The 14,540-nt window shown below is 36.6% G+C and overlaps 1 protein-coding gene across 1 annotated transcript in view; it reads right to left on the bottom strand.

The window, feature by feature from the left end:
- Positions 1 to 14,540, bottom strand: part of ADGRA3 (adhesion G protein-coupled receptor A3) — a 59,796-nt gene that overhangs the window by 44,378 nt on the left and 878 nt on the right. The gene's annotated exons all lie outside the window — the stretch shown is intronic.

The raw sequence follows: 14,540 nt of genomic DNA, 5'->3' as shown, positions 1-14,540 counted from the left end.
GGTTGGACTAGATGACCTTTGAAGGTCCCTTCCAACCCTAACCATTCTATGATTCTATATATCAGCACTGCTTAAATATTATGAAGGAGAAAAAGAGGATTTTCTGTTATGTGTCCTAAGTACCGTGCAAGCTTACATTATTAACATATGAAAGAAAGTATACCTATATAGGATTATCATAATAAAACACCAGAATTGGTATAATAGAAAACAAAGTATTAAACAAGCAATCTACACATCGAACATTCTGTTCTTCCACACCCATTTTGGTTTTCAAAACCATGCAGCATATTGCCTGTTTCCCACTTCCTCTGCTGTCACCCTCAGCCACTCGCACATGGTCACTTCTCCCATGTTGTGCCACCTTTCACAGCCCTCCTTCCCATATTTATCCTTCTCCTCTCCTATCTTTTTAAGACATTTGCAAATAAGCTCAGAGAGCACTCCTTTACCTCTGTCTATCCTTTCTTCTCTTAAAGGAACACACAGCCACAAATTCTTCCACACAAATAATTGGATCAGATCCATCTAGCCAAGTACCCTGTTCTCCAACTACAGTTTTCTGCAGATGCCAATTATCACCAAGTTAAGAAATTCTTTGTATAGCGGGATGGTTCCTTACTTAGAACAACTTGCCTTCTACACAGCTACATATTTCTCTGTCACAAAAAAAAAAAAATCTATTTTCCTTTTGTACTACACAAAATTTTGGCATCCACAACACTCCTTACAAGAAGTTTCACAGTACATACTCCATTCCATAAAGAATACCTCATCTCATTCATTTTGAACACAGCTCCTGCTAGCTTCATTTGACGCTCCCCCTTCTTACATTGAAACAAGCAGGAGTCAGTCCCTACCTACCCTCTCTTTTCCACATGTAATTATGTAGAAATCTAGATGGTCTCTTGCCAGCTGGAAGATTTATATTTTACTTACTCTTCAAATGAAAGTAATTTTGTGCCGCCTTAATTGTTTCTGAGCTCTTTCCAGCTTTATTACACTCAAAAATTCTGAGATAAGACCACCAGAAATGAAATAGTATTCAACACGCAGACAAGTCACAAATCTGCATAACAGAGTAACGATGTTGTTTTGTCTTCTACTGTTTTCCTAGCAATTCCTAACATATGATCTCTCTTTAACACATGAAAATTTCTGGTTAGCTCAGTGCCCATCATCTTATATATGAAGACAGAATTGTTGTCCGCAACAAAATTTTCATTTTTCCACAATGTTCTGCTTCTGCCATTTTATTGACCAATTATCAGTTTCATAAACTTCTTCCAAAATTCTTCACTTTACCCTCAGACTTATTACATCAAGCAACTCAAACTCTGTCAACCTCCTACCCACACTGTTTTATAGGTCATTGAGAAACGTGTTGTGCACTACAGGTCTCTAAGACTCCGCTCCACTGAAAAGGCTAACCATTTACTTCCACATCCACATTTTAGGCTGACATACTATTTTCACCAAATACCTTCAGCAAGGGACTGAGAGATGCCTTTTGGAAAGCATCTGTGTCTCATTACATCAACTGGATCATCCTCGTAGATATTTTGCTGATTCTGAAGACTCCAAAGGTCTGTGGGGAATAGTTTGCCATTACAGAAGACGTAAATTTTCCCAAGTATATATCTCTCTCTTTATCCAGGTATCCAATACATTTAGTATAAATTCTACTGATTTGTTCAACACAAGCATCAGACTTGGAACTATGTAGTTCCCCTAAACTCCTGGTGCACTTAAAAATTAAAATAAAAAATAATAATAATAAAAAAAAAAAAAAAAATCAGCATTTGCCACCCCTCCAGTCCTCAAAAATCAAGTTCATTCTAAGCAAAACTTCAGACATTCATCATTTGACTTCTTCATCCCTGACTTCTTCTAAAAATTCTCCAGTATACACCATCTTGTCCTGGAAATTTATTCACTATGTCAGTTTGTACCATAACTTCTGCTACAGTCACCTCAATTTCAGACAGGTCCTCTATCAAATGCATCCTGCAAATTCAACATTGTCCATGCACTTCTTCACTTACACCAGTTACATCTTCAGGCTGGATAATCTTCTGCATTTAGAACTGCCACTGGGAGATTTCTTTGCAGTCTACCAGATCTTTCAGATACCCTTTACAACAGCCATAAACCAAACACACACACACAAGCCTCTTTCCTCCAATGCACAGAATGTATTACCTAACGGCAAAGATTAGTACTTCAAAACACATGATGAATAAGAAAATCAAAATACAGAAATACCAATCTATGAAAACTTATTTTGACACAACCATACATTACACCAAGTAGTTTTCTTCTCCAAGTTTCTCAAAGACCACAACAAGCCTCTGTGATTTAGACAAACACAGAGCAGGCAGTTTTTTATCTCAAATCAAGACAGCTGAAGAAATTATTTGAAAATCTTCCCATTTCCAATCTGACAGATAGAAGGCTCAAAAATTCTTGAAGTTAAGATTAAATCATTCAACTAAGGTAACAGTTCTGATGCTAAAAGAAGGAGATCCCTTTCCTTCTCCTTACCTTACAGCCATACTATGTATTTCTACAACTCATCTCAAATCATCCCTGGTGCCCACTGCTCCAAAACCAACCAATGTTAGCTACGCATTTACCCACTACACATTTACCCAAGGCATCTTCCAAGAGATTGATTTATATGTCAACCACAAAAGTGCGATCAACATAGTACACCTACACAGTCAGCTAATCCCAGGTGAAGACTGATCACAGGAACGGCGGAAAGCATTAGAATAAATACTTAAAGGTATACTAAGAATTTGCTGGTTTATGTGTCTATAATGCCTGTAACATCCGCTAAAATGTCAGCTAAGAAAATTTGCTCTTGTGAAAATACAGTTTTAGAGTCAAACACATTAAAGTCACCTTACAGGAAGGAAAGAAGGAAAACTGCCCCTTGGCTGTAGCTGTGATAACATAAATGACCAAACAAATGAAATACTGTATTTTTTAAAAAACAGATGTACAAATCAAGGAAGGCTGGGTACTCTTCAGAAATCTACAAGTCTTTCAAGGAATCTTTGCGTGAAGGAAGCCCCAACATGTAACAGAAAACTAGAATACACATTTGCAAGACTGAAAAGTTTGGTAAATAGAATATTCATCATCTAGAACTTGGAACGCCTGCAGAACTAGTAAAATTAAAACATTTTAAAATCATACATCCTAAAGTCTTTGACACTACTTTCACTTCTACTCAAAGAGAAAAAAAAGTTTTCAACCTAAATAGTAAGTATTATTTGTAGAAATGGCACGTACAGGATTCATTCTGCAATTCATATCTATTCAGAGCAAAGTACACCTTTATTTCAACATCCTTCCTGGTTTCAGGAAGAAAAAGTAATTATATATAAAGAAATGAATGAAGGAGCTTATAAAAAACCTCATTAATATTTCATGCAAACTGAACATAAGGTGTAACAGCAGCAGCAAGAAAAAACACAGACCATTTTCAGACTTATGGATACAACAAGCAAAAAATGAGGTTCAGAAAACATCTGAGTCAACACAAGCAAGCAAGCAAACTACAATCTTCAGTAGCACAGAAGTCATTTATATTTTAGTTATAATTTACTTCATCTTAAGATTTATTGATTTTACCTGTAGTTTTTCTAGAAAAAGGAGCTATTCAAAATGGAGCAGAAACCACTTCAAAAGTAATTATAACTGACTGAACTAAATTTAAACTAAATAAAAATTATAGTTCTGTAAAAAAAAATTAGTTTTCTGACATTGCCTATAAAATAATAGGCCTAAAGTAGAAGCCTTTGAATATCTGTGCACTAGGTAAATTTCTCTCTGGAGTGTGATGTACAAATTATAGTCAGTCTGATTTAGTATTTCTCTGCAGAGGCTGTTAGTTGCTCAACCATAAAGGTTTAGTACAATAAATGACAGATTTTACAACACTCCATATAACCTAAGACATTTCATCACACTTAAAAATGTTGTAAGTGTAATCTTTAAAAAAAATGAAGTTTAAAACTTGCTATTAATATATTTAGTCCATACATTATTTGAGGCATTAAGGGATGTGGCATGAGACGACAAAACACAATAAAACATTCACCTCAAGTGAATGTAGACGTTTTACAGTCACTTTCACAATTTCTGTGCATTAATGCACAGTGAAATGGCGGACTACTATGTACCACTTAGACACAGAAAATTATTTGCGATTAATAATAATTCTGAGTTACTAGTCTAAGACCATAATTTTTCCTAAGAGGCAAGTAATTCTGAAGATACACGAACTTTTCCATCATTAAGAAGTTTAAAGGGAAAATAGTAGACATGTACAGATCTCCACTCATCCCCATCTTGTTCAGCTCTTCTTTAACAAGTGACTTGGCAACATAAGTGATGTACCTGGAGATTTCATGACAGGGTTTCCATAGCCCAATGTCATTGTTGCTCCATATGTCTTACAAGCTCCAAATCAGAATTTTTTTTTTTTTTCTTTTCAATGATCAACAATACCTGCTTGGAACAAACGCATTTTGCTTGTCCAGCCCTTACAGAACAGAAAATAAAACATGGAGCCACCACATACAAACACACTCAAAGCCACGGGAATTAACACAAAAAAAAAAAAGAAGCAAGACAGCTGAAAAGTAGATTCTGGAAAGTATTATGGACAATGTCTCAAGTCACATTAAAGCAATACATTTTCCTCTCCTTTGACTGAGTAGAATGGTTGTAGAGACAAAGAAGTGATCACAACTCAATTAAAAAAAAAAAAAAGCACACCACTCCCCCAACAAAAACACACTCCAGATTCTCACCCATTCCAAGAACATTGCTGAAATGTTCCTTCGTTGAACATAGCTTGAATCTGAAAGCCCTGTTTCCATTTTGCTCCATAACATGGCAGAAGAATTTGACAAAACTCTGCAAAGAAACTCAACTATGGCTCTAACTTACTGGGAAGACCTTTAACAATAGATGCCCCGTTGCTAGCACACAAAAAAGTAACTATGCAGTCAAACCTAAAGCCCGTCCTTTATACTACAAGGAGTTTTAGCAACAGATACTAAAAGTGATGTAATAATCCTTTTCTTTTGGGGGGGGGGGGCGGGGGGGGGCGGGGGGGGGCAGTGGCAGAGAGGGGGGTGAAAATCAAGGCTTGAATTGTATTTACCATAGGAATAGAGTGATAGAGAGTAAGTGAAAAAGTTTTGTTCTATGAAATAATTTTGGCTTGTCACCTGTAAAACAACCATCACTAACACAACTCAACTAGGCAGGATTTAGAATTCACCTCCAAATTTCACAAATTAATCCTTTCATAGGATACTATTAAAACATACATACATCCATTAACACTATTACAAAACAGTCCAAATGGCCTCCAAGAAGCCTGTACGAAGACTGGGAGATGGTGTAACTTTTAGCTGAATGCTGAAGTAGCTGCCAGAACACGTTTTAAGAGACTCAAATAGAGAGCCAGGAAATAGAAAAATAAATCAGATCAGTTCATGATGAAGGCTGTATACTCTAAGGAATGGGAAAGCGGCCACCAGCAAAAATTGGACTAAAATAACCATCTGTACAACTAAAAAATGCTTTCTGCTGAAAGCTGTGAACATGCAAAAAGAAATACATTCTTCAAAGTTTATCTTGTAGAAGCTGTGATTTAACAAGGATATAAAATCAGTATTTTTTCAACAGTTAGTATTTTGCCTTCTAGTGAGTTACGGGTGTCAAAGGGAAAGAAACATAAGTAATGGACTGACCAGAACATGAACAGTACTTGCTTAAAAGTAACCCTGAAATGAAAACACTCCACAAGACAACAGAGAAAGAATTATTAATCTTTCCAAAGCCCCTAACAAGAGGAGACAGTATTTTCCAATTTAACAAAAACATGATAATTGAGGGAGCTCAGCAATTGAACACTTGCAAAATCTAAGTTTGCCACAGATAAAAGATCTCCCGTGCTATTTCATTATTATGCACATTAAACAATATTAAGATTGTAAACTGAAACACTCAGAAGTAATGAAATTAATGAATTAAAACTGTGTCTATTTATATCACTCCACTTTTAACTGGGAATGTGCTAACTTCATATAATGTAATGATGGACCTTTTTTCCCCCTACACAATCCCTCCATCATTCAAGCAACGATGCTCACTTTGTGCACTGCTATTAAAGATATTTTTTACTTGATACTCAGTATGTGGTCACATGCTTTATTTATTGCCTTTCTCTAAGGACAAATTGCTCTTTAAGGACAGAAATTCTTTATTTCTAGTGAAATACAGTGCCAACCACTGAGCGGAGTACCTCAGTGAATTTTCTATGTAAAGTACTAAATAAAAATCATCTTAGAAAAAGGACAGAACTCAGGGGCAAAACAAAATGCAAGAATGAGTAGTAATGCTGCTGAAAATGATACTGCTATCAAAAGAAATTATTGTGAAATTATGCTCTTACCAACCAAACCTCTCTTTCAAGTACTTATCCCAGGTTGGAAAGCCTACCCAAGAGAAAACTAAGAGGATACAGCCACATCCAGTTTCTTCAAACACTAACTTGGAGTTGCCATTTCTAAAGCCAACCAAAAGCACTAGTAAACTAACCCTTGTGACCATTACATTCTGGGAAGCTTCCTCCAAGTTCCCTCTCCCCTCCTCTTCTTATCTGCAGCATCTGCATTAGTTTAAGATATGATCAACTTTTTCTGTAATAACCCTTCTGTCTTACTTCCCTTCCTTCTGCTCCCTCCCAAGATTCCCACTTCTTATCCACCAGATGCACACTTTTTATGATTCTGACTGAATTGCAGTTAAGTGCAAGTTTACTCTACCCCTCCAACCGCCATACAGACATGCAAGAGTAACTCGCTTCACAGGAAATACCGCACACACACAGATGCCTAGCCAGACTCTCCTAACTTAAGCTGTTACAGCCAATGCAGTCTATGTGTCATATCACAGTAGTATTAATTATAGCATACGCAGTCACACCCAGTCTCACATGTATTTACATTTCCTATCAGGCATATGTGCTCTCTAGAAAGTGCTTTGTCTAGACATGTTAGCAAGCACTTCCCATCAACTGCTGGCACACAAAGATACGTTTTCACAAAAATTTATATCCTAATCCTACAGAAGTCAACAGTTTTTTGGATAGTTTAGCTCCCTGAACTGACTAGGCATGGAGCCAGACAAATGCTAGTAAAGCAGCAAGGGAGGGACGGGGAAAAAAAAAAAAAAAAATGGGTGTGACTTTCCACACTCAGAGGGGGAGGTCTCCTCTCCCTTGCCCTTGCTCCTGCTCATCCCTGCGTCAGGAGCAGTAAGAGAGGGTGGAAGGAGACCTCCCTTCTCCAGCAGATAGCTGTAAGGTCAGCTCACTGCAACCCATGGAAACTGTGGAGCCCACCGACACACAATCTTGAGAACTGGTTTAAATACCTGTTAACAGGTATTTAAAACAACAGTTATCCTAAAACAACAGTTCAAGGTATTAGAATCAGTTGTTTGAGATGTCTTACAGGATGCTTTTAGTTTCAAGGTAAAATCTATTCTATAGCAACATGGATTAACTAATAATAAGTTCTTTTATCTAACAAATAAGCCTTTAGGTTCATCTCCCCAGATGGAAATAGCACACCACTTGGACAATACCAGAAGAGTTTTCCCAGACTGTGTTATACCACTACCATTTCCTTACATGATCCATCTTCTCCTACTGGCATCCAGTCACTAATCTTGCCTTTACTGATTTTGAGTAGCTGCTGAATGTCCAAGAATTCTTGCCCATCTCATGCTAAGCCAGTTATACTCACCCTTCAGCACCTTATCTGCTCTGCCTTTATTCCCTCTGCAGTCCTTCTGACTTTCCATCTCCATAATCAACACACCTATTCAAAGAAACTCACACTCCCATCTCAACTCCTCTCCATCTCCCAGCACTAATTTGTCTTTTAATCCAATGTCCCTGCCTTTCTACGATCCATATCTAGACCCTAACCCTCCCTCCCTCTACCTCAAAGCATCTTTTTTTTCCATAGACTGAACTGACCAAGCAGAGGACATAGATTGCACTCTTAGACAAAGCACCTGAAGACAGCACAGCCCACAGCCACCTAGAGCTGTAATACTGGAGCCTTGCCTGGATGAATCCTAGAACACCCTGTCCAGCGCAGACAGAACTGTGCAATTAAGTCGCCTATTTCTTAAACGTTTTTAAACAAGCTGAATTTATTATCTTTGGTTTGTTTGTTCCTCCCCCCCATTCCCCCAGAAAAAGCTCTTCGTTGGTCTGCCCTGCCAAAACTGGCTGACTAGCTTGGATCACACACATCACCAAAGCAGCCATGCGACTTTGAGGCCTAGCAGCTCTGCACTGCAGTGCACCGGCATCCCATTCACTCTAAGGCAGCCTGGAGATCTGTAGGACAGCACTGCACTGCACCACGGGACATACCTGCTGTCATCACCAAAATAGGAGTCACGATACAGTAATGCACATAAATAGTAATCAAGGATATGATCTGTCCCACTGTAGCATTCTAAAGGCAACAAGACATTACAGTTTTCACTAATAAACAGTCAAACAGTGAAATCTAAAAGGTGAAAATAAAATTCTCATCTATTTACTGTGTTAAAGACTAAAGATATTTAATATTGTTTAATAGTTACAAGTTAATATTTAAAATTCATTAATTATTTCACTGCAGAAAGCAAAACTCACAAAAACATACTTTAGTGATCTTATCTGAAGTTCTTACATTTAAAACAATTTATTATTACTAATGAAAAGAAATGTTCAACTGTTTGTAATCTTCATGGATTAACTTCTGGTACAAAGAAAGCATTTAAACTGTACAGATTCAAAAATTATAGAGACTATTATGATGAAGACACAGACTAAATAAGGCAGTAATGACAAATCCATGAACCTGCAACATATCTGGCTCATGTAAAGTACATATGGGAAAAATTAAATTCTGAAAAATCTAATCTTGCAGCTCCATACTTGTTTTAAACTACAAAAATAACCTCTGAAACATGAGCACACTGCAAGCGAAAAGGAATGAGACACATGTAGTTGTACATTCTTCATCACTGCAGCACAAACGCTATTTCTTTAACTCTTGACATTAACTTTTAAATTCTAATATTTTGCCATTTTGCCAAACAAACAAAAGCAGGAGTATTACTGATCAATAAAAGACAACAATAAAAGGAAAAAGTATTAGTCTTGAAGCTGAAAATTTTTCTTCCTGAGGCCAGATACAGCACAACACGAACATTTGATACTCACTGAATGGCTAAAGAATACATAAAAAGCATTGCTTATATGGATATCTTCATAGGAATAAAGGTATTGGGCAATTCTACATTAATATTATGGCTCAGAAAACTAAAAAAATTAATTGGTCCTCATTACAAAAAATTTACATTTCCTCTCTAGAATTTTGCAGAACTTACCTCTGCCCTCCTCCCTTATTTTCAGCTCAGCAGTAATCAATACATAGTTCTCACTGAAAATCTGAGCCCCAGGCTTGTGACAACTGCCTACAGTTGCATCTATGGTACAGAAGCCATATCTCTAATTACTTCACGTATTTAATCAAAAGTACAATAATCTCATTGCAAAAGGCACCTAAAACAATTAAAAAGTGCTTATATAGAAGAATGATATTAAAAAGAAAAAACAGTACTCATTGAAACAATCATTTTTCCCTGAAGACTATTACCAGTTACAAACCATCACATATGTTAAAGCCATTACTGCAACACTAAAAGAAACAAGAGAACGCTATTCAAACTTGACTGGGTATCCCAGTGGATACGTACTAACAACGTAACATGATGTCTTTGGAAGCTGAATGGTTATTTAGACAGAACAAAATACTGCAACTTAGAAGAAAGCACTGTTCAAATTGTGACCTTGGAATTTTCTTGCAACACTCAAATATACACAGAAGTATACACAATCATAAAATACTGTATGTATCCAATATCCTAAAATAATAACCCCACAATAATGAATCACTGTTGGAATAGGGCACACAGCAAAGCATGAATCTGATCTTGAATGTGGATTGCCACCTTCTCTACAAGGTAAATCTGATCTGGTTGAAGATGTCCCTGCTTACTGCAGCAGGGCTGGACTCGGCGACCTTTAAAGGTCCCTTCCAACCCAAATATTCTACTATCCTATCCTATTCTACTACATATACAAAATCGGGCAGATGTATACTGAATAGATCTACTAGAGTACAAGCCTACCAGAAAACAAAACATCACTAATGATTTTCAGGAGTCAGATGTCATTGGTAAAAAGGCACATACAAGTACTTGCGCATTACTAAATTGTGTATGTGACAGCTCTCATGTACTGTCCCTGTACTGCCATGTGTTCATGAGTATAACTTATTTTGCATAGTGTATCCACTGACCAAAGAGAATTTTAAGGTAAGTTTTAATGGGAGTTATAGGCCCTTTCTGGCTTAAAAAAAAATGTTACCACTGCCCACATTATTAGTAGTGAGCACTTAAAACAGTCTAAAATAGACTATTTTAACAAAAAAGGAATTAGCTGTCAAGAGTACCTTCAAGTTAATAATGGAAATGTACTTTAAAAAAAAAAAAAAGAAGCAAGTTTCTACAGACAACATTTACTATGCCTATAATTCCCGTTTGTCAACGTTTTGGTAAAGGACACTTTTTTCCAGACACATAATAGAGAAAGGCTCAACTAAGTAAAACTGAAGGAAATGAAAACGGTTTAGCAAAGCATCAGATCACATCTCAAAAAAAAAAAAAAAAGGAAACAATATTAAAAATCATAAGTGTAAGTCACTATACAATATCTATTTGCTTTCTTTTTAAAACTTGGAAGTCTTTTTTTTCTGTAAGAAGGAAAAAAACTACCCCCATAATTACACATAATTCATGTAATTACAATGTAATCACACACTGTGATACAGGTGACTCCTTGCAACATGAGCGACCTTTTGCTTTGAAACTTCAGAAATTCAGGAATTTGTGTTGCAAAAGGAATGCTGCACAGTTATCTCAGAGGCCAAATAAGTATGCCTTTCAGCTGCTTGTTGTAGTTCAACACGATTATATTTGGGAGCCGCACAAAACCTGTGACATTCTAAGATGTTTCTCAACAGCGACTCAGTTAAGCATATCTTTGAACAGTTCTGAATACAAATCCAGGTGAATGCTCTGGCTTGTAAGTTCTGACACTTGTAAGTGCAAACATTGATACTCATATGTTCCTATCAGGATATGTGGGTAAGCAAAGTTGTTGGCAGACCAGAAACACTCCTGATTCAGAAACATGATTCTTTACTGAACATACATGCTTTTTTTTTTCTCTTTGCTTATATTCCTATTCCTATAGAACAACCTTTGTGCAATGGGTAACTAAAATTCTCAACAAATAGCAAGGATTACAACTTCACGGGCTTGTCTTCAGTGGGATTACACATTATCTTCCAAAAAATGAAGTAATGCCTAATATCCAACAAGTTATGACATCATCATTTGAGCTTGCCTTAAAAAAAAAAAAACAAAACAGCAATGGATATCTTATCTCAGACTTCTATTACAAGAATACAGTGCACTCCTTACTTAAATGTGAATCATGGCCACAGTATCTACTGAAATACAGAGTGTGTCAGACAAAGCACGGACTTACATTCACCCATTTATGTTATCTTCACACCAAAAGCATCTCATCTGGCGGGTTAAACTGCAAAGGTCAAAGCCATCTATAGTGCTCCTGTAGATACACCCTTCATTTGCATCCCAATCAGTTTTTATTATATAAGACTATTAAAAAGGCCCTTCCTTAGCTATAACTAAACTTGAATTCACCTTGGAATTTGACCTAACTGCTCAGTAAAGCACCAGCTAATTCTACTTGGATTCTAAAAGAATCTCAATTTACAACACTGCCAGAAATCTTAAACATTACTTATTCTCCCATAGACATCTCTCTATACTTCAACACTCTTCTTCCAGTGTTTGCTTTCCTTCCTCAACCATTAACCAAACTTACTTTGTCTCTTACCAATTCAAATCAAGTTAGCACTTTTTTTTTTTCTGAACTAAAGATTCTAATACCGACCCAAATTACTAAGACAATGAAATGTTTTTTCGGCAAACAAATGCCAAGGCATTTAATAAACCAAGTGATCTTGTCCAACTTATCAATGTCAGTGTCAACCACCAGCTACAATGATTTGTAAGAAGGCAAAAACCTGGCCAACATCCTCAGATGCTTCTCATTTATTCTGATTTCCACTACCTCTCTTACTTCCTCACTTTTTAGACTTTTGTTCTCAAAAATATTGTGGAAAAAAATTGTAAATGCTAAACACACAGCAGCTGATCTACTGAAAGTCTGAGTTTGATCAGCGATATGGATGGAATCAGGATTTCCAAAATGAATATAATCACTTCATTTGAGTCATTCCTAGCTCACTCAAAACCCCCAAAAGTTATATAAAACTATATAGGTCCTCATATTTAAAATTGGTTTGTGCAAAATAAGAGCCAACATAAAAGAAAATTAACTGAATTAAAACGCAGCTGATCTACACATCAGTGATCTATTTTTGGCTACTTATCTCTGCAATGATCCACTAATCCAAAAAGCTATAATAGAACTAATACTTATCTTAATAGAAGAATCCCACAAGAATCAAGATTCAAGATAACTCAGGGCAGTTTGACTCTAATCAGACAACCTTCTACTATTCACCAAATGCTGCAATTCTAAGTATCAGTTGGGAAAAAAAAGAAGTAATTTTTGGCAAAAGATTAGATAACGATTAACCCAACCACTACTAATCAACATGTTATTGAAATGGCACTTGGCAGCACACCCCATAAATCACCAAAACTTTCTCACTAGGTTAACACTGATTCAGAAAAAGAAAAAAAAAAAAAAAAATCTCTCAGAGATATGGAAAGTCATGCCTCACCACAACAGTTATTGCATCCACTCTCAGAAAAAGCAGGAGCATTGGTTTTATAATCTTTGTATTATATTTAAGTAAAATTTCAAAGTATGCATTCATATTAATTGTATCAACAGTTATGATACTACTGATAGCAAGAAACTGTGATTTTTTTAATTGTTATGTCTGTTAAAAAGTTTAAAAAGGGAAAATAAATGTTTCTGAAGTTATGAACTTCAAAGGCTAGTTAAAACTGGAAGCAACTAATTAGTGTACATAGATGTGCTCTGGATACGCTCTAGATAACAAAGGAGTACGAAAATTGAGATGAAAGATGAACTATTTTTCCAAATTCGTCTGCCACTGCAATTATGAACAAAGGTTAATTCAAAGCAAGGCTGCTGTGCTTGGTATCTGCTTGTCTTTCACAGCAGAGCTGTGACTTCAAGTTTTCTTGAACCAAAAGACCAACACAGTCAACTTCAGTGTATCAACCATACTATCATCTACTTTTATCAAAATTTTAACGGGTAATACTATATTTTTAACAGTTAATAGACTGTGAATGCTGATTTGAAGCTAACAAAGACTATAATGAATTTGTTGATCAAACAGCCATCACCACCTACTTTTTACTTTCATTTCTACTTCAGAAACTTCACATGACTATTCCTGATCACTCCGCACAGGTAATGTAGAAGTATTCTCCGAACCCTTGCAGATTGCCAAGCAAGAACAACCACTTTAGCCTTAATCAGATTCCTTTTTTTGGCTCTCCCTTTTCTCGTAGTTCCAGATCCACGCATCTGCCACTGACTGGTTCCACATCTCACTAAGACTTTCTGAAGCAAGCACCTTCCTTGGCCTCTAAGCATTGCCAAAGTTCAGAAAAGCAGCAGTCAGATCATTGTTCTCTTGACAGAACCATATGCATTCTGTGCTTATTAAACCCAGGTTATCAGTAGATCTTTCAAACCTATGACTTCCAGTTAAGCAAATAAATATCTTAAGCTAAACCCCATAATTCAGTTTCTTTTCATTGATTTTGGTTATACTCGAGTCTTCCCACAGTAGCACAGGTACTTTAAGGCTCTCTAAAGAAGGGAGAGGGTTCCACTTTTAGGACCACCTACTGACTAAATCCAGTGCTGCTGATGTCCCTGCCCATGGCTGGGGGATTGGACTAGATGGTCTTTAAAGGTCCCTTCCAACTCGAACTATTCTATGATTCTGCAGATTTCTATGCTAGAGTCACCAGCTAACGTCTCAGGAAGAAAACTTGTAAATATTTTCTTTACATGTGGACACTCATATCTAAGTAAACGGCAACATATTTCTTACTTTGGGATAAGTTGCACATCCTGTTTGAAACTAGTTATTCAAATTGTGAGCTAGGATTGCCTCCACAGAAAAAGAGCACGCCTACTGCTACCTGAAAGTAAACTGACCTTTTTTTTCCAAAGAAAAAAGAAAACAAAACAAATCCCTTCAGCTGGTTTTATCACCAGCTGCAACGAAGAAGTTGCTGTTTGCTACCGTGAAACTTCAGGCCCACCTAGC

The sequence above is a fragment of the Chlamydotis macqueenii genome, chromosome 4, assembly GCF_036417535.1.
Source record: "Chlamydotis macqueenii isolate bChlMac1 chromosome 4, bChlMac1.mat, whole genome shotgun sequence".
NCBI classification, from domain to species: Eukaryota; Metazoa; Chordata; class Aves; order Otidiformes; family Otididae; genus Chlamydotis; species Chlamydotis macqueenii.
Note: the sequence above shows the minus strand (reverse complement) of the source record. Positions and strands in the feature narration are given on the sequence as shown.